This window comes from Anser anser (genome assembly GCF_964211835.1).
Source record: "Anser anser genome assembly, chromosome: 1".
NCBI lineage: Eukaryota > Metazoa > Chordata > Aves > Anseriformes > Anatidae > Anser > Anser anser.
Genome location: NC_139720.1, coordinates 118,412,530 through 118,434,328, shown reverse-complemented (window position 1 = coordinate 118,434,328; position 21,799 = coordinate 118,412,530). Strand labels below are relative to the sequence as shown.

Sequence of the window (21,799 nt, the reverse complement as noted above, 5' to 3'; positions counted from 1 at the left end):
AGAACCATCTGCAGTACTAAAGTTACAGCTGGGTGAACAAAATGTTTCAGCATTTATATAGCATTACTTCCACGTCAAGAATCCAGTTTTCAAACTTCAGCAAAGGCAGAAGAACATAAAGAGGAGAAGATCTTGCAACTCGAAGAACTACAGTCAAGGTGAGTACACTAAGGGGCAACTCATTCTTCCTTTTCACTGAATAATAATAAACTTAACACATCTTCAGAGACTAGAAACACGTGTCCTTGCCTATTGAAAGCTTTCCCCGAATTACAGGTATCTGGAGGTATAACTGCTAACCCCAGAATAATTCCTAGGAAGAAAAATGAATAATGTTCTAAGAAGTGATAAACCATCGCACCTGACGAAATGCTTCCCCCCGCCCCAACATTTTAATAGGAAAAAAAAAAGTCTATTCAGACATTGAAGTGACTTATATAATCTAACCAGTTCAAGATGCTCTGGGGGTGGGAGGTGTCACACACCACGCATTGGAAGTTTCTGTAAGTCACTGCAACTATCAGAAGGATTTCTGATATCCATGACCTGAAAAATGATTTGGTTGGAAAAAAACATCTACACCCAGGATGCATGTGTGAACAAGGAGCAATGTGGCACACAAGAATACTGATATGAAATCAAAATTAGTAAGGAGTGCAGAATTTGCTTTTATGTGACGGTTCTGGGTGGCACTACTCAATACTGCTGTATCTTACAGGCAAGCACCCTCCACACGTTTGCACCCTCTTGCCATCCACATAAACAAAACATTTTACAGACCCAATCGACTACTGCAGTGCTACCAAACAGTTCTAAACCAAGGACAGAAGCGACCCAGCCACGTACTCCTTTCAGTATTTGAGATGCCAGCTGACGCAAACTATAAAGGCTGACATACAAAAAGCCAGTTTTACTTATTTCCCACATCTGCCCTTCTCCACATTAGTGAAGAAGCACCACCACCACTTGCAATAATTATTGAAAATAACCATTACGATATATTGAAAAATCTGCCCGTAACAGTTTTCATTTCAGGTTTTTCCCCCCCTCCCAGTATTTTCTGATTCCAAATACTTTCTTTTTAGAACAAACATTTTCATCACATATGCTCACAGAAAAACAGCAAAAACATACTAACAGAATTAGCGCAAAATGTGGTTTTGCATGAGATCATATACTACAAAACGTATGATTTTTTTTTAATGAATAAACTGGAACAGTCAACAGTATGACACAAACCAAAATACAAGTAACAGACATGATCTAAACAGAATTAGACTGGAACATGTTTGTTTAATTCCTGAAATTTCAGTTTACGCTTAAATCAGTCACTCTTCACCTCATACAAGTATTTCAAAACAGGTGAGTGAACCCCAGTGGGAGGTTGCTAATCATTTTATTAAGATATGACAAATCCATTAGAGTTGTATTTTCTCAAGCTTTGGATATTCAAGCAGAGTAGTATGTGCTTTGTATTTTCGGGAGGGTGAGGGGAAGGGAGGGGGGACCTCTGGCAAGAATGCTAACCTTATGAATTCTTCCTCTGGAATTTTAATTGGTAAATCTATAAGTAAAAACGTACCCAGCTGCAGAGAGCTGCTCCCCAGCCCCAAGACGATCACAGGACCTCAGAGCAGTTTGCTCAAGACTGAAAAGAGCCCTTTCCTCAGGTGGTGCGAGCCACACCTTAGCTAAGGAGACTTTGATAGCAGAAGTCGGGTTGCACTCTTCCCATTTGCTAAGGCACGGTGCCTTTAGAAGACATGGTTATCTTGAAATCTATTCTTTTTATTGCTTCTCTTATTAGACGTTTCCTACTCGTTTTTACTATAAATTTAGCTACACAGCAACCTTGAGCTCTATTTTTATATAAAGCATTGTTCAAAGAGCTTCCGAAAATTGTATTAGGAAAGAGAGAAAGGCCTTTGAACAATTAAGACCAACTTCATAGCAGAAATGTAATCTCAACACTAAATAGTTCACTAAATAGTTACCCCCCCCCTTTTTTTAGCCTTCATCAGGGGAATCGAGGGACTTAAAACAAGAGCTTTAGAACGAAGAAAACCTGGAATGTCACCCAGAGCATGCTCTCATTTAACCTGCAACCAAAGTGCTTTCCTAAACGCATCTTGAAGAAGTTACAGCTCAGAAAGAAAGTAAAAATAAAACTCACAAGCTTAACAGATTTGAAGCGCGAGTTACGGCTTCCAGGCGATACATTCGCTCTTCACTTCATCAAGCAACAGGCAAGGTCTACGCCGCGTTGCAGGTACTCCTGCCCCCCATCTGCCCCCGTTTCAGGGCAGCTCCCGCAGCAACAGCTCCCGCGTTTAAACCGAATTGAAAGACGCCTTTCCGTTTACACTTACAACGCACCGAGCCGGTTCCTGAGCCCGCATGGGACGCGGGAGCGGAGCCCAAAGCGCCACCCCGGAGATCGCCCCATCGCGCCCCGCTCCCGCCCCGGCTCCGCGGCTCCCGGCGGGATGCAAGCCCCGGGGGGACCGCAAACAGCAGGGGGCTGTGCCCGGCTGCGGACCCCAACCCCGGGGTCCCCATGCGGACAAAACCCACCCCGGCCCCCCCCTCCGCAGCGCGCCGGCTGCGCCCCCGCGCATGAAACGCGCACGAAACGCGCAACGGCCACGCGTGCCGCGGCCAGCCGGGCTTCCTACAAGTCCCTAAAAAACTTCCCCCGCCACCAAAAAAAAAAAACGAGAGGAAAAGCAGCGAGGGGGAGGCGCTGCGCCCCCCTCTCCCCAGGTGCGCTTCCTCCTCCTCCTCCTCCTCCTCCTCCTCACTCACCCAGCGGAGCCATTTCCTGATGACAGCCGGCTCCCAGGGCCCCAGCGGGGGGGGGCCAAATTCCCCCGTACCGGCTTCGCTCCCGGAGCCCCCGGTACCGCGAGGCAGCGCCGCCGCGTCCGGGAGCGGGGCCGCTGCGCGCCCGCCGCCGCCGCCCCGCGCCTCTTATAGCGACCCGCCAATTAAGGGCGCCCAATCAGCGGGCGGCGGCCACGTGACGGGGCAGTTCCAATTACGGCGGAGGATTTTTTTCTGAATTAGCGGGGTTACACAAAGGACAACTCATTGAGGGGGGAAGGAAAAAAGGGCAGCGAGCGCGAGCGGGAACGCCCAGCCGGAGCCTGCTGGTGATTTAAAGCAGGAAACTCCCTCGCCTCACGCAGACACGGACGCATTCAGGACCGGCCAGCAGCCGAGCGGACGGGAGGAATGTCTGGCACACGGCTCGCCTCGCCTCGGCTCCGCTTCGTGCCGCCGCCAGCGAGGCCAGCGCCGCGCTCTCTTCCCCCCGCCGAGGCGCTCGCTGCTGGGGGAAAGAAGGGGAAACACGTGAAAAGCCCCCTGCTCCCTAAACGCAAAAGCTTATTATTATTATTTCCCTTTATTATTATTTTTTGAAGCATATAAGCTGGGAATGGTTTTCCAAGCAAAAGCTGGCGTTGCTCCGAAAAACTTTTTTTTTTTTTTCCTATGTGAATCAATAAAAAATTGAATTGTTTCTTACCTAAAAGCACTAAACAATCGGTGGCTACCAGCCCTTCTTGCCAGGGAAGATTTGCAAAAACGCACCCGTGCTAACTAACGCTTGGCGTCTTTTACTTTGCGGAATCGCTCCAAGAAGGGTTGAATGGTAACTAAGAAACAGGCTCTGACTTAAAAGCAATATTAAAATCCTCACCTGCCCGCAAACCCTCACGGCACACGGGCCAACGCCTTCGAGCACCCTCAGCGCTCGCTCAAGGCGCGCGACCGAGCTGCCTTCATCTCCATTTCTGCACCCTAAAGACACGCGTCGAGCCGCGCGCATCACGCGGCTGCAGGAAACGCTGTTCGAGGCAAAACTGGAACAACTGCGAGGCTGCCTGCCACGGACGAGCCCTGCCAATCCCAATTTATGGGCAGGAAATGTATGCCAGGGCAAACCATTCAAGATGACTCAAGTCGCCTCTCCCCCACCCTCCTGTGCCACAGAACAACAGGCCTCTTCAGCGACGGGGAGTAGGACCTCGTGGAGGAATGACTCAAAGCTCAGCTCTGGGGTAGGGGAAAAAAAACGACAGGACAGAAAACACCCCCTAACTCCCCTTTTCATGTTATATCAATTAAGCACACAACTGTCTTGAGGTAATAAACACAACGAAAGCAAAGCCATCTAGTTTTACCGCAAGATAAGTTTACTGAGGTCAAACCCAAGGGAAAACTAATCTAACCACATTTTCAAATTGTTTGGAATATTCCTCAGCCCAATGAAACCATAAAATGACAAAAACATCCTATCCTAGAATAGCACGAGGATAACAAAAAATGTTTTAATTAAAGGCAGATGACCTAATAAAAATTTCACACTCATGCTGTGTGTGTATAAAACTCAGTATCGGTTTTTCATCTATCACAATTTTTTATAAGAAAAGGATCATATGTTTAATTCGTTTAGATGGTATTTTTTGGTTTTGATTAAAGTGATTTGAGTAAAATAAAGCAATACTTTGGAATACTTCAAAATTGTAGTCTTTATCCTGTCATGAGCTTTAAGAAGGCAAGTGATTTTAAGTAACAGGTAGTCAGGTTAGCTTATCAAGAATTACATCTTCCATCTTCTTGAGGGACAGTGAATAAATGTCTCTAAAAGGCCATGGGATTTCTATTAACGTTAAAAATGTGAGATGCGCTGCCCATTCCGACCAGAACTAATTATTGATAACAGAATTAAAGACTACACCTAGGACAACAGGTGTAGCTGAAGAAATTAGGGACTGGAAAACAAACCAGCAAATACCCCTCTGAAGGTTTTTTGGAAGTGACCCTATCTTCATCTTAAAAGCTGCGGCTTCTCCTCAGCTCCTGCAACTAAGTCATTCCAGAAGTTGCTTCTAATGGTTTGGAATTGTCTTCTAAATTTCCATCCTAAACTTATTTGGGGCCTACTGTTGGCATAACATTAAATGATCAGCACTGTCCTCCCTTTGCTTGTACTGTTCTTTTCCTTTTCGTGTGCTATTCCACAACCGCCCTCAGTCTTTCATTCTGCAACTTGCTGGTAGACAGCATACATATATGCCTTCAACTCCACCTTCAGCCCTGATAAGCTACATAAGATTAATGATTTTATCACACATTGTTTCTGAGTTCTTCTGAAAGCATTTTTTATGAGGTTCTTCACGAAAATTAAAACAATTGAATTATTTCACTATTCTTTTTGAATGGAAACCATGACTCAGATGAGCCAAACACAAAATATTCCACAAAAGTATTCTATGTATAGCATTTGTGTGAGCTTGTGTGTCTGAAGCCGGCCAAATAACCTAAGTACTCCATAATGGAAAAGCTGATTAACCATTAAAAATACCTCAAAAGTATATTGTGAGGTAAATCCTTGTAAGATCCCTGTGAAACAGTAAACTTTAGTTTCCTTTAGAAAAATGAGAAAACAGAGGCCAGCAGTAGTATGTAAGTGGCTTGACCAACATCACAAAAGTTTCCAACAGGAACTAAGCTGCATCTGAGGAGCTTTTGGCTCCCTGTCCCACACGCATGTCCTAGAGCACACTGTGCATCTCATTCCAACCAGTGCTGAGCTGGATGATCTCCAGTCACCATCTATATGGCTAAAACATAGCATTCAAAAATGATAGCAGCTGGTGCCTAATGGGAAAAGACGTGCTTGCATTGTTGACCTCATTGTCGAGAAAGATTTTTCTGTAAAGTCAGTATATTCCATGGTAGCAGCATTTTAGCCTTCATTAGAGGGATTAGAGTCAGAAACTGAGACTTTTGTCCTGCCACAGGAAAGGAACGCAGGAAGGTGCATCACTGCACTGCTGGCGAGGGTGTTCAAATTTCAGTAGCTTGGCTGTGCAAGCATGACTGAAGTTCAGCTGGATTCTGTCTGCTGTACTTGCCGGGAGAGAAATACTTCATTTCAACACAGAAAGCTAGTTACTCCAGCAAGGGGCAGAATGAGGAATGTGAGAGAGAGAAGGCACAGTTCTCTCCATCCTACTCCATGCACCCATACAGACATAAATGCCCAAGTCTTCCCTTCCTTTTTTCTTTTTTGACTATTTCCTCAGCAGACCTGCCTTTCTCCATTGTTCCAGCTGAGCCTGTTTCCTGCCATACTCAGCAATTCTCCTCTTCCAATAGGGAGGTTTCCCTATTTTTGCCTTTTTTACTTTCTCACTGTTGTGCCTTGGTCCAAAAGTGAGGGGTATACCGACTCCTTTTAAAAAGCTCGTCATTGCTATCCAGTTGACCACAAAGGCAAGAAGGTCTGATCCAGGTGAGGTTTCAGTGCCCCACAGTGCTGCCAAAGGCTAAGGTACCTACCACACCTTAGGAACTCCTGTTTCCTTGGGAGTGTGACAATCCAAGCTAGACAGTTTGCACAGTGCACAAACCAACAATGCAGGAAAGGGAGAGGCCACACACAGACCACACAGGGTGACCACTCTTCCCTCTCCAGGTTGAGTTCATTTGTGCCAACACTTTGTGGCCAGGACTCAAAATATGGTAGTCACTTCACAACTGGGAGAACAGCAGATGCTTCATCCTTCACGCTTCCCTGCAGGAGTGAACTCCACAGCAAACTGACAGCATCCTTCACGCTAATTACACTGAAAGCCCCTTCTCACCCAGAGAGGGGCAGCCCAGCCCACAGGGAAGCACCAAGTGTCGCTGAAACCTTAGACGTGTGCAGATATCCACATCGCTCCTATACAGTACATATAGAGAAACAGAGGTTGTTAAGAGGAGGGTGAGGAAATTAATTTTCTCTTTCCACAGAACTAATGAAACATGCATCATTTAACTAACAAGTTAATCTTTTCTGGGTAAGTAAGTGATCTAGGCTCTGAAAATCCCCCCCTTTTTTTTTTCTTTCCCTCCTGCTTTAATTTCTACCTTTACGGTATCACCTATTTGTCTCTTTCAGTAAGAGTGGAAGGGTTGCATTAGTGTGCTTCGTTAAAAATACTCTTTCCCACCAACTTATGCACGTTGTGGTACATACTGTGACTGATTCATTGCATCAGTGTGCATGAAGTCCTCTGTGCTCAGCGTTATATACATAAACACACGTGTCAGCTTTCAGAGGTACTGAGCTGCTCCTAATTTCCACTGGGATTGTTGGACTGCATCACCTCTAAATACCAGATCTCCATAAACATCTTTTCATGTACAAAATATCTCTTTTGAATGATGCTAGTGTCTGATCGCAGAACTTGAGCTCTGTTCAGCATTCAGCTCTTGCAAACGACAGCTCATGAGATACAACGGTGAGCAGAATCCTACCACTCATTCCTCCAGTGGGAGGTTAAGGCAGGAGATTGCCAATCACCCATATAGAGAGAGAGGTATCTGACACACGCTGTACGAAACAGGACACACTGCTATAAACTTATGTAATCAAAGCAGTGCAGCTTTCAGCTTTTATCTCTTCTTGGGGAAAAGACTGTTAACATCTAAAAATGAGGTCATTAAGACTAATTAAGAGAAAGACAAAAACAATGTTAAGATGAGCTCTTCTGGGGTACTTCATTTCAACAAGAATCCCTATATTTGGTTTCCTTAAAAATCTTTTTTTGGAAAGGCAGATTCATGAATCCAACAACTTGTGCAATTTTAGCATCGCTTGCGGTAGCTTTGCTAAACTGCTAAAAAGCAACCACCTCTCGAGATTAACACAGTACTGTTGTCTGCTAAAGTAACATGAAAAACAGAGTACTGCTGCTGCCTCCATACCACTTGTGAAAAGGAAGTCTTATTAGACTCATATCAACATAAGTAATACAGCAGCTTGAAGAAGGATTTCATTTGCTCTGTTTTTAAAGAGCTACTCAACTTTTTCAGACTACAGTGACATAAATATACAGTGGGTGAGGGTGGGGGTGGTTTGGGTGGGAGAAGGGGAGGATGGAGGAGGACAGGGTTTTATGCCAAGAGCTGAATCATAACCATGTGAGTAATTTTGAGTTTTTTTCCTTAAGGGTATGAATCAAATTAAATTTGTTTTGCTGTGGGTGAAGGAAGAGAGAGAATATAATAGCATGAATCAGAGCTATCATCAAATATGTGGCACAGACTAAAAATTAATTACAATTACTGCCTTCTTCTAAAAAGTTTCTGCCATTCGACGTAGCAATTCTGTTAATCAATATAATTCATTAAAAAAATTCTCACAAGTTAAAACCTTTCAGTTTCCTTCCTCTTCCTCTTCATTTTTTCCTATTGCAGTAAGAAAAGATTAGCATCTTTAAACAAAATCAAGCCTAATCTGTCAGATGCCCTTTTGCTCCAGTTGTAAGCAGACTGCTGCTAATAATGAAAAGTAGGTATTAGACCACATGTAATTTTGTCAGCTGGAGCTAGCTGGAGGATGAAAGCACATGAAGACATGCTTTAGCACAGACACACTGGCATTCTAGTAAACACAAACCATTTAATGAAAATGCAAGCAGAAAAAATACTCAATATCCCTTTAATTGTCTTTTCCTGCGAGAGTCAGATGAAGTATTGGAAAAGCGTGTGCTAGACACTGGACTTTTTGCACTTTGGAATAATCATTCAAGTATGTGTTACTGAAAAAAACAGAAGGGGCTCACAATATAAAACTAAAGAGGCCAACGTAGATACATGGAAAAAAAACACAAGCATTATTAATTACTAGCTACATAGATAACCAAGGACACATGTTTCTCTGCATCAAGTAAGAAACCACCAATTCTGATAACTAAAAACACAGAGACCCGCTGCCTTCAAGTCTCTAGTACGGAGAAAACAGTTTTTAATTCATTGTCTGAAAAACACCATAAACCTAAAGCAAGACATCATTTGGAACCAATTCCTCCCTCTAAACAGCTCCAGATCTCTCCCATAGTAATTCTCTCGCACGTGCCCAGCAAAACTCTGTGTAGAAAGGATGTGTATCCAGTGTGCTCTGGAAGTCAGCTGACTGACGAACCACGAGCCTTAGGGATGTGATTCCCAGACAGACACAAGCTTGTTTCTGATGAGACCTCCACAGCTTCTGCGATGTCCCAGTGGCATGCTGGGGGAAGGACGAAAGCAGAAGATCTCTTGGGTAACTGGAGCCAAGTCCCACGAGGAAAAACATGCGTGTCTTTTACAATTGCCATTCAAACTGGCCTGTGAACAGGAAGCCAACACCCGCTCAGGAGCTAGGTCTTAGCTCACCCTGCTCTGACACCAGCTGAAGTTCACTGCTCCGGCAGGAGCTGTGGCTGAGGAGACAGGTTCCTGCCCGCTGACGCCACCCTAGCTATGTTTGTGCCAGTGTGCCAGCCCACTTTGTTTCTCTCAACATCTCCAAGAGGTCTTCAAGAAGAAAAACCATCACTTAAAAACTGAAAGCAAACAGTCGCTCTGGAGACATGATGGGCAGACAAGCCACAGGTAGTCTAAAAGTTTTACGGCCAATGCCCCCTGACAATTCCTTTGGCTCTCCTGCTGGATGGCCCTCATGCGCAAGACACATGCAAGAGAGAACAACAGAACTCAGAAGATGCTTTGCAACGAAACACCCAGGAATGAAGAATTAATTGACTAATTGACTACAGCATCTGCTTGAATCACTCTGAAAATGCAGGGATAAAAACTCTCCAACACAACACCTGAAGGCCTGCAAGAAGATCGGTGCCACTCCGTAGCCACCAACACTTACTGATCTGGCAATATAATCAACATAAAAGAACATTTTTCTTTATATTCACATTCTCAAGGAAGGCCAATTCTCTCGCACTTCACCCAAAACAAAAACCACTGGTATTCCCTATTTATAGCTTTTACTTGCAATGAAGAATAGCCTCCAAGGAGCAACAAGATGCACGTTTCCAGAAGTCAGAGAAGATACTGAATATCCCTCATTCAAGAATCTTAACCAACATCTTCACCATATCTGTGCTTCAACAGTGCTCACCTTATAACTCAACAGCATAGATTACCACAGAATTTTTTTACATCTCTGGTTAAATTATTTCTCAACTACTGTGCGTAAGCCAAACTCCGTAACTGCTGCTCCTCCTTATTTTGGCACACAATGGCAGAGTTTACTAGGACTGGTAACTTTTCTCCAGAGGATATATGCTACTTGTTAAACTTAATTCCTAGCTTTCCGCAGCAAATAGCAGCCATTTCTTGCAGGTTTTAGAAAAATAGCTTCAGAAATAAAAAGAACACTTTTCTTTGACAAAAATCACTCTGTTGCAATATAGTTCAGAGCAGCTGTCTTCCCAGCCACTAAGCTGGAACCTCTCACACCTAGGTACCAGGAACTCATCAGATTTTTAATAATACGAGGGCTTTGGTATATTTTAGCTACAAGACTTTAAACTAGTTACTAGAAAAAGAAAGTATCTTTTCTACCTGCTGTTCTTAACTATTCAAAATGGAGCCTGCTATCTAGTCATATCTAGTCATATCTAGTCATAGTGGCTACAAAAAATAAAATAAAAATAAAAATAAAATAAAATAAAATAAAATAAAAATTAAAAAATCAGACTAAGGATGGAAAGCAAGTTTATACAAATACAGAAAAAATATACTAATGTGCTTGGCAAAATCATTAGGAATTGATCTAAATAGTACAGGTTTTGGTAGAAAACCTCCTGTGAACTCAACAGCTTTCAATTAGTAGATAAAATTACTAACACTTATTTACTTCATTGGCTAAAGAGACATTTCTGAAAGTAGTATTTGAAAACTGAAATTCTGTTTTGCTTTCAAAAAAGTTAACACATCCTGTACGTTACTAGAATTGCTGAAATAGTTCAAGAAAAACTGATAGGAAATTCCATTTGAAAAGGCCAAAACTTGCAAATATAATTTTAAGCATGGGATGGGAGCATGATCAAAAAAGCTAAGCACAAACATTTGTGATTATCTATTTTGTTTCTCCAATCTAATGACAGAAATGTTTGGGAAGGTTGACCGTGAGGAAATTGCAGTGGACAAGAATATAATACAGTATCAAACTCTCAGTGAAATATGGAGCTTTTTTTTCCCCCCTTCAGAACTCATAGGCACAGTACAGACTTAGGTACACATTATTGCTTGCCCTTCACTGCACATTTTTTCCTGCCCTGCTGACTTTAAAAGGCAGTCCAGGACTACAATGTTTTTAGTGGGTTCAGAATGGATGCACATGTGAACATTTAAATAAGCCTATGATTGCTGAAACTTGTTATTTCAAAACCGTTTTAAGGCATGTTCCAGTAGAGGTCTGAAAATAGAAGAGAGGCAATTCTGATCTTGTGCCTTATACACAGCTGACAGAGGAGGAGTTTGATTTGCATGGATTAACGAAGCCACTGCAGGCCAATTCACATGTGTACAGTGGCTTCTATACCCCAGAATTACACCCAGAGGAGGGTCACAATAATAATAAACACGAAATTAATTTCCCACCACCTGAATTACAAGACAAGCTTTATCACTGTAGACTGTAAGCTAACTGGGGCTGAGACAGTCTTGTCTGTCTCTCTTGTAGAGCATTAATCATGCTGCGGGTGCTTACAGCTAATAAGATGCATGTAAGTCTATTCTGATGTGGTTTTCTGACACTTCAGACTATAGAAGAGTCACACATACACAGGCATACTCTTACCTCTCTACCTAATGACACATTAATGTTCCTAATTTAAAAAACAAGTCATGATATGAACAGAGAGACTTTGTTTTTGTTTTCTGCCACCCAGACAGAGTCTGTGGCTATACATTGCAAATAGTTGGCAAAATCTAAACCGCAAGTATGCAGCAGCACTGTGAGTAATAAAGATAATGTTTGTATTTTGTTTATGAAAAGCCCTAACCAACACACTAAAGCAAGCATACTGAAACCAAATAATACTCAGACCTTTAGAAGAACTTCAGAGGATCCAAATCATGTAATTTAATCACTTTGTTCTTTAACAATCTAAACATCATTTAAAATTTACAAGTAGTAATTCTGTGCAAGTTCTCTAGGCTGAAAAATGGGATGTAGCTAGTCACCCTTTTCTATCCCAACTATTAAAGTTCAGACAAATCAAGCTCTATAACTAAGGAAAAAAAAAACACACACAAAAAAAAACACCTTGTGAAACTCCCTTGCCCAAAAGGTTGAAAAATGCTACATCACTAGGCATGCCAACAAAGAATTCCTCAGTATCTGGAGTCATGTGAAATGTACAGCTGCCTTGTAGTTACTTTTGATTTTTTTGTTACAATGAACAAACTCTGTATGACTTTGACAATACACCAGTAATTTTGCATGGACTGCAGGAATAATGGATAAGAAATGTTTTTGATACTTTTCATAAAAAGTAGTGTTCGAAAGATTTTCAACCTGAAAAACAAAACAAAAAAAAAAAAACAGTAGCAATGAGAAGGGGAGAGCCGTTGAGGTAAATCTTCTTCCCAAAAGACAAAATTCAATTCTGGCTCAATATTGAATACTAGATCAAAACATTATTATTGACAAGCATGCTGCTTTTAATTAGGACAACTTAAATAAACTTTATTTCCAGATCTACGGAGTGTTCTCACTTGCCAAAAGCATATGAGAATGAGCTTCAGGTTGCATCAAAAATAAAAGCAGGTTTCCTCTCTTACTCTTCATCTATTCTTCTCCTTAATACAGCAGGTAATTCTGGAGTCCCTTTGAGATTATGGGCACATTTAAGTCCTTGGGAACACTGCTCTCGGTGCATCAGGGAACTCAGAAGGGAGTCCCCTTCCTGAATGGCCTTTATACACACAGAATTTACAGGGTTAGGAGGTAGGATTGCGTGTCCCCCAAAGTAATACATCAGTTCTCTCATCGAGCAGCATATTTTGGACTGCAAACAGACTGCATTAATGAATAACTGGAGGGTACCCCAGTGTTGTGTGATATGACCAGTTAACTAACAATAGTCACATCCTGCTAAGCAGGGCTGCATTTTCAATATCCATATTACTAGTGACTCCGTCAAGGCTGAATTCCTTGACTGTACACAATCAGAGACATTTTGAGAGTACCCCAACTGGAAGACAGATGGGAAGTCAAGGATCCAACTGGTTCCTCCCCACAGGGCACACGAGAGGCAGTTTGAACAGCTGTGCATCACAGAGCATCCCTGAAAAACGTTGACCAACACTGCCAACACAAATCTTACAAGGCAGTGAAGCAGAGACGGATCTATAATACTGCTGCCTGAAACCCCAGTGTGTCACAGAAGCCTTCAAAAGAACCACCACAATCACCCTGCAAGAAATTGCCCAACGAAATGTGGGGAGCCAGGCTCGGAGAACTCCCAAGAAGGCTTCACCTAGAAAAGAGATGTACATATAAACTTAATCCGAGCCACAGCCAGCCTTCTCTGGCACAGAGCTGAAACACCTAGCTTCCCAGTCTGTGGTCCTCAGCTACCGCAAACAACCCAGATCCCTATGACAACCAGGCATCAAAACCAGGGCTTCCAAGTGACCCAGATCTGCCTAGCGATCAGGCACTTAACTAGGAACAATAGTGACCCACTGTTAATGCCTGAATAGCCAGCTCTGGGTTCATCTCACCGTTTTATGCATTGACTGCTAAGACACATGACCATGGATAAAAATATGCTTTGGTGGAACCTCTTTGCTAACAAAAAACAACCACAAATGATGTCTTGAAGTGCTATTTTGCACACACGGGAAAAACAAAAGAAAACAAAAGCAAACAAACAAAAATCTTCATTTCCAAACAAAAAGCGCTCTAGCTATATTATATCTTCTGCTGTAAACCTGGATAACTAGCTAGGAAAGGCTTAGGGAAAGAGCAGAGATTGTCTTATCCTCATGCTATCTGCTCTGCAAACACCACTTTTAGAGGCTGCATTGGCCGGGGTCCTTGCTTGCTGGTTTTCTCAAAGAGATTCTTGGCAAGAATGGCACTAGAAGGTAACATCCCTGCTCTGAATATCATTCCTACTACACAGGAACAATTTTTAAACAGTCTTACAGAAGCCCTGTGGTTGGAGAAGAAGAATCAGCATGGGATGTGTGTGCATTTAGGAGAGTGTGAACGGTAGAGCAGCAACTAAAGACAAAAGAAAATCTCAGGCATAACTAACTGGTTTGCAAGAATGACTTCCCTTCTTCCTAGCCCCTAACTTTTCCTCTCTCTTATGCACTCACCCTCTTTTTAAAGGGAGCCATGCCACAAGTATTATGGCAATTAAATTGACAAACCTGAGTAATTCCTTAAGCCACTGGGAACTATGTACAATCCTTGAAACATTTGTCTGGCTAGTACTCCCAAAAGTGCCGCCTTAGTAACTTCCCATCAAAGCTCTGATCCCTCTCAAGATCCCTGTTTGCTCAACTGCCTAAAGATTTCATTCACAGACCTCCATTGGTAAATCATGTGCAAACAGTTGCTAAACCCTTCAAATGCAGACTAAGAGCAACCAACGTCTCTTCTCTCCTTCATGTGAAGGACATCATCACAACTGTTAGGGAATGTCCCCTTCCCCCAGTCCCAAAATCACTCCCTTTAACAAGGGGGTATCTTCAATTAGATCCCTCCCAAAGCTAACTCCAAATTCAGACTGATTCTGTACATGCAGAACCAACACTTCGTTCTCACTCACACCGGTGGCTGTAAAGGGTGTGCTGGCTACTGGTTCAAAAATCCACACATAAAGAAAGATTACACATTTAGTTAGACAAAGAGATCTGTTTCCACCTTTCTGCCCTGTAGTAGTCCTTCACTGGTTCAGAATACAGCAAAGTTTGGCAATAAACACTCAGTAATCTTTGATTTCCTACAAGCTTTAGCTGCCCTGCATTTAAGTCCAGGACAGCTAACCACTTAAACACCTCCACAAATAAACTCTTTTCAGAAGCACGTCAGAATAAAAATACACTATAACAAACTTATTTTAAAAATGTCTGCTTACTCAAGGCTGAGAGACAAGTGGTGCTTGTACATGAAAGTATAACTGCTCATACAGTAGCTTAAAAATACATGAAAATCCAGTAAGCAGGGAACTGCTATTCTGCAATACTTTGTCTAGAGTAAATGCTGATCACTTTTACCTCACAGACATTGAACAGACTGCATGACACTGTTCTCAGAGAAATAATTCTTAATTTTTATATATTTTTTTTTTTAGTCTTAGCCAAAGGATGAACGACTAGGTTATTTTCTCATCTTAATAAATGATGCAAAACCTCCAGACATATGGTAGCATTTGTGTACTTCCAGGCAAGCGATGATAACTTTCAAATGTTACTTCCCCTCCTCCTCCACTACATGAAACAAACACACTGCAGCCCATTTAAAACTTAGTGACACACACATTTAAGAGAGACTAATTTCAGTTAAAGTTTCCAAATGTCAAATGCATGTGTTAAGTAATTATATTAAGAAATAAAGAGGACATGAACACCATTGCCATCGGTTCGTAAGTGCCTATGTTTTCCTTTAAAAATTAAAATAATTTTCAGAGACAAAGTTTCTGCTTAAATTAGCAAGGGGCCCATACATATGATATGTATTATTCCTAACAACTCAACATTTACAGGATTGGTACTGCCTCATTCAGTTTTGTAAGTATTAATCTACAACTGCTTTACTTTTTGAGTTGAAGATCCAGAACAGGGTTCAATTTTTGAATATGGCAATGTTTACAAAATGGCCGAAGACTAAAGGTAACTTTTTTTTCAGAAGTAGGAAGCCCACAGATTTCAAAATGAAGATGTGGTGTTATAAATATTGAGGTACTTATTAGGAGGAGAAGCCATCTCTAAACTTTGCCCATTGTTTTCCTTGGAAAGACAAAGTTGCATTCCTCCAGCAGCTTTTTGCATTTACAAAATTCATTCCTGTTCTTGAGGAATGCCTATGTCCTCCCTAAAAATACATAGCACAGTCGTACTGGAATTGTTCAGACATCCTCTCTGATTGAATGTTACACTGTCATCTATTATTGCTCAAGACTGGTCATAACGTGCTTTAACATTTATAAAGTTGGAATCTGTTCAGCCTGTCCACCCAGTAGCTGACTAACTGGACATCATTACTTGAAGACTAACCCAAAGAAAAAGGGAAAACAAAATAACCTGAATACCACAACCCACTGTATGCCTGTATTTTCTCAAACTCAGGCAGTTCTAACACTGAATAAATTGACAAGCTTTTTATCTGTAGCAGCTTCTGAGGTTTTTACAGAACAAAAAGAATGAATAGCAGTCAATTAATATTATTTTGTACTTTTAGAATGAAAGGAGAAGTTTAAATAGGCAAATGTTTTCTACTGGTTAGAGGCAAATTCTTGTTATTCCTTTAAATTAAAAAAATGCTGTGTGCTTCAGGGGGAAGCAGGCACCAGTAACAACAAGCTGTTCACCACTTTTGAGCCAAATGCTTGCAAAAATACTGAACACAGAATACATTCATAGCTGTGGCAAGACAGAATGAGAGCTAAGAAAAATCAGTAGGGGAAGAAAGACATCTCTCTTCACCTTGGCCGAGACTAAAAAGAACAATTCTTACCCTGAGATGCTACTTACAAGGCTCTGCTTCCAGAAAGTACTTTTATGTAAATTTGTACATAGAAAATGTGAAATCAGAAGCGTTTGACCAAAGAAATTCTTCAACCCTGCATGGGAGCTGGGCTTAATGCGGAGAACCTTAGATTTTGCTCGGAACTTACTCCTATTTTTACACCGAGGCGAGCTGTAAATTTTCAGATTGAATGCAAGATTACTCTAGCAGCAATTGGCACAAACCCCCAGACAACATCGTGGGCTGTATCTTTAAAAGGTGTCGGAGGAAAAGCAGATGAAATGCTGTAATCTCCACCCACTGCCGTTTAAGAGCGGCTGCCCACGCACTCCACACACCCAGCATCCTGAAATCCGCCCTGCTTGAAAAACCCGCTGCATTAGGCGATGGAAACTCGGGCTGTGCTGCCCGGGCATTAAGGCAAATAGTCAGCTTCAGCATGTACCATACGTCCCATCTAAGACAACAGCTTGCATGGCCACTGTGCAAAAAGTCTGGTGAAAAGCTTTAGCTGTACAGCTCCTCTTTCCTCAAAGGAAGAGGATTTTGGTGAGAAGGCAAACAGGATGAGTTACGGGGAAGGCTGCTTCATAACATATCAAAGAATTCTTACAACAGCACTCAGTGAAGAATCCATCATATAGAACCTTTAAATTTAATGAAATGAATTCCTTCAACATTCTTTGGAAAAATACACTATCCTGTGAAGTTTCCATATGAAGTAGCCAACAAGAGCTCTTACGTAGCCATCACTCACACTCAACTGTACAGTTTGAGCATGCCTGGATTAAAATACAATTAAAACCATAATTGCCTATTTGCAAGATTAACTGCAACACTTCAGATCTGGCCTCTCATCATGAGCGAACTTCCTGCAGATTGAGAGAGAACAACACTATAGAGGTTATTCGGGAGATCAACAGTTCCTACTCAGTAGCTCTTAAGCAGCGGGCAGTCTTATTTGGAAAAGAACAATGAATGTGTATCACAGACAAAATGTAGATGTTAAGAAGATTAAAACTTTTCTATCACTCAGTGCACGCTCAGATATTTAATAATTACATAAATAAGGCTAAAACATTTGGAAAAGTGGCTCTTGAAATATGATTACTATGACAGAACAGAAGATGTGCAATAAAAACAGGCCTTTATTTTTTTTTAAGGAAAAGAAATCCTTAGGAAAACAACATCTTGAGCAGTGGCACTGCACAGTACAAACTATATTAACTTGTCATAATATGTTGCTTCTGTTGGTATGAATTTTAATTGAATAACAAACTAAATATGAGCTCAGAATACGCAGTAATGCTGAAGAGTTTGGAACACAGCACTTGGGAAAGCACCCCAATTGTGGACTTTCTGATTACTCTTGTCACCAACCTCAATGGCAGGTCACCATTTTGGGGCTTACCCACATTCTCCCATTATAAGTGACAAATCCTAACACTATTAAAAGAAACACACACACACACAAATTCCTCAGAAAAGGTGATTCACCATAAGGCTATCTATGATCTGAGCAGGACAAAACCATATCAAGATCCAGTTTGCTTCATTTAAATCGCAGCATTTTCTTCTTAATTTCTCTCAGTTTTTGCTTTCCACAAACAAGTATCGAGCCCTGATTTTGCTGAAGAATTTGCACATCATTAATATAACTTACTAAGTCTTTTCATACTTCATTGTCTATAGTCATTGTATAATACAGGATATTTATGATTTTTGGTATAGCACCTTCTGCGTTTAAGCTCAGAACAACCCTTCTCATTAGTATCCAAACAGCACAATCTGCTGTCACCGGTCTAAGCGGTCCATGTGGTGGCAGGTGGAAATGATGGGAAGCTGCCAGGGACAAGTCCCATGCAAGCAGTTCCATACATTTAGCTCTTGCTTTTTATAGAGTATCCACTTTCTTCTTACGATGCTCCAAAAGTACAGAGGCATTTTAACATCATATATAGCTTCTTGTTTATTCCTTTCCCAAGATGAAGTTACAGGATATTTAGTCCCTGTAACTGAGGTTTAGAGCATATACTGCAATGACAGCTTTCAATTGAAATATAAGCATGTTGTGGCAGGACTTTAGCTTCTGAATAATCATTCCTCATAAATAGCGATTAAGTGTCAGAGCTCATGACTATTTCAGAAGCTTATTATTTTTATCAATGCATATAGCCATAAGTGAATTGCTTTTTTTCTTCTCAGCTGCTAAAAGGTAAGGCAAAATTGATTTGGGAAATAGCTCACGTACGTTGATGTTAAATACTAATGCAAAACACTTCATTTGGGAAGCTTCAGCTATTTATAACATTTTGTTATAGTCCAGTATGTTCTGGCAAGTTTACAACACACATTTCTGCCGGTATACTTTCGCATCGAGACTAAATTTGGTTTGCTAATGGGAATGTCGCATTTCAGTAAATACACTTCTCAAGAGCCTCCTTTCTTTGTTTCAGAATAGATACCCGTTTTCAAGGAGGTGGATTCTGTTTAGCATTTTCTCTGCACACGACTCCCTGCCACTTGCCGCGTATTGTATTATACAAACCGCGCTCCTACAGAAAACAGGCGTGACATACCGGGGGGAAAGCGAGAAACCTCAGAAACGGTCTTGTTGCCCGGGCTGCCTGCGGCCGCCCGGCCCTCGTGGAAGAAGCGGCGCGACGCCCAGAACGGGGCGCTCGGCTCTCGGGGCTGCCGGGCCGAGGCCGCGGGCCGCCGGGCGCCGCAGTGCCGGGAGCCCCCGGCAGGGGGAGCCGCGCTTTTGCCGGCAAAGGCTGCGAGACGCTCGGGAAGTAGAGCGCCCGGCCGGGGCTCCGGCGGCTCCTCAGGCAAAGCCAGGCGTTTCCAGCAATTAATCGACCACGAGGACTTGAAGAGCGAGCCCCGCGAGCGCTTGGAGGTTAAAGCAAGATGATAAGCTGCGGAACGATGCGTCTAAAGGGGAGCTCAAAGATGCAAGCAGGGTTTTGCCGAGTGATGGTGCGTTTTCACGGGGTCGAGTTTTAATACGCAACCGAAGTCTGAAGAGATGTGCGACCTCTCGGCAAAGAGGTCTAAGCCCCTCAGTTCCTCAGAACTGGAAAATCCTATACCAGATTTGTGATGTTTGTACTTGTAAGCCTGCTAATAGCTAGGGAAGAGGAGAAAGAAGGGTCTGGTTTTTTAAACAACTACAACACCGTCCCACTGAAACAAAATGGGATACCACACTGAAATAACGACTGTTTTGGTGTTAAATCAAGCCCTGAAAAACATGTATGGAGGTCCTACTAAAGCAAGATCTGCCCTCTACCTAGTAATAAAACCTCCCCAAACTGCTGTCTTCATTCTCCAATATTAATAAAAACAAACTATGAGACATGATACAGTAAAAAAAACCTCATATTAAATATCTCATTAAAATAATGTAATTATCTATTCGTTCCCCCAAGATTTTTCTTGAGATTCTTAAACTGATTTATTTCTGAAAGTGAACATCTCTTTATTTAAAGGTGTTAAGAGTTCGTTTTCTTGTATGTTTACTCAGTAGAGCTATTAAACTCTTGATTTTTCTTCTGCTACTCTAAGGAAAATTAAATACTACTATTGTTTATGCCATATACATGGAATCAGTTCCTTATTTGCAGGCAAGCTATTTATGTTTTCCTACTTAACTCCAAGGCAATAATGATCATTAGGCAAACCTAGGGTTAAATAAACATGACCTAAAGTGCTCACAAGTCAGAAGTTATTTGAAAGAGATATTCTAACATCAATAAATGGAAATTTGAAGAACTGCACCTGAAATATTTCAAACAAACCCCTCTCTTTGTATGCAAATATATTAAAAGCAGAAATGAAAAGGCAGAAGTATGCCTGAAATTAAAATATTTCCTATCTCTGAGACATATTTGAACTAGACAAGCAACTTTGCCAAAAGTAAAACATGCTAGTGCTCAAAGACAATTGATAAACCCATAGATTAAAAGAAAGAAAGAAAAGAAAAAAAAAGAAAAAAGAAAAAAGAAAAAGAAAGAAAGAAAGAAAAAGCAAGCAAGAAAGAAAAAGCAAGGAAAGGAAATGAAAGGGAAAAGAAAAAACAGTCAATAGTGACTATCCAGTTTTAAGTAGATGAAAAAAATTAGGAAAAGAAATCAATACTCTCTGAAATAGTTTTATATTTACCTATTTCAGCTCTATACATCTGCTCCTCTCTCCGGTTGTTACAGCAGTGCACACATGTAAGATATGAACTGCCTTGTTTATGTGCACGCACCAATGGTACCTCTGAAGCACACAGCCCTGGACAAGCCCACCTGCCAGGAATTCCCCTAAGGACAACACCATGAAACATAAGAAAATTTGCATCCATTCATAAAAGATCACTTTACTTAAGATGAAGACTGTGTGTAAGAGCTTAAATGATCTTGGGGTATTTTCAGACTTGATAACTCTTTTCTCCATTATGACAAGCCTATGCAACTCCCAGACCTCAGTTAGAAGAGAACACCGAAGTCAGAGTAGTACTTCGTCAGCCTTACAGCAAGTAGATCAGACTCTTTAGAGCAGTCTATGCTAACTAGTCATTATTGCCTGACACTGTTTAGTTTCACTCATCTTTCTTCACCCCATGAAACCTCTATTCCTCCCATCCCATAAAGAAGGAAAAATAAGTCCCCAAATCCTTTAGTAGAGAACTGTTTCACTTATGACTGCCACAAGGACCCTCCCGATATGAAACCAAAGCTCCTCAGGCACAGGACCATCCCCTTCCCTGCCTGTGTTACCTGTTGCTGTTCAACTTTCCAGAGACAACCTGAAATCCAAGAATGCTCCCTGCACCATGACCTAGTACAAAAGCCAACTTCACAGCCGTATCCATTTCTGTAAATACACTATTACCACTATCAACCTGTTTGATGCTTCCTATGCTTCTTGCAATTATCCTTTCATTTGGTCACTTGAAGCTGGGTGTTTCCTCAGGCTTGCAGATGATAAAGGTCCACTGGAGTCAAGAGAAAGAGTCTTCCACCTATCTATCTTACTACCCTGTTCTACGTTCTCCTTCCCCTAGATAAAAGCTCAGTTCATCTGAGCATTGGCTGTTGTTATAAGGCAATATGAGTAGAGATGTTTTTATTGATGAGAAAAGAGCATGAAATGAAAAGTAATTGGAAAGTCATCCACCTTCATCCCTACTGGGTACAGCACCTGCATCTTATGAGATACTGCATATGCTGATAGGAAAAAGCAAGTTTCAAATAG

At 41.7% G+C, this 21,799-nt stretch overlaps 1 protein-coding gene across 1 annotated transcript in view; it reads right to left on the bottom strand.

Moving 5' to 3' along the window:
* The window catches only part of LOC310892979 (uncharacterized protein), a 77,368-nt gene that overhangs the window by 19,231 nt on the left and 36,338 nt on the right, over nt 1-21,799 (bottom strand). Inside the window, exon 6 of the mRNA XM_083821336.1 lies at nt 2,806-9,168. The gene's annotated coding sequence lies outside the window, so the exon portion shown is untranslated. The remainder of the gene's footprint in view (nt 1-2,805; nt 9,169-21,799) is intronic.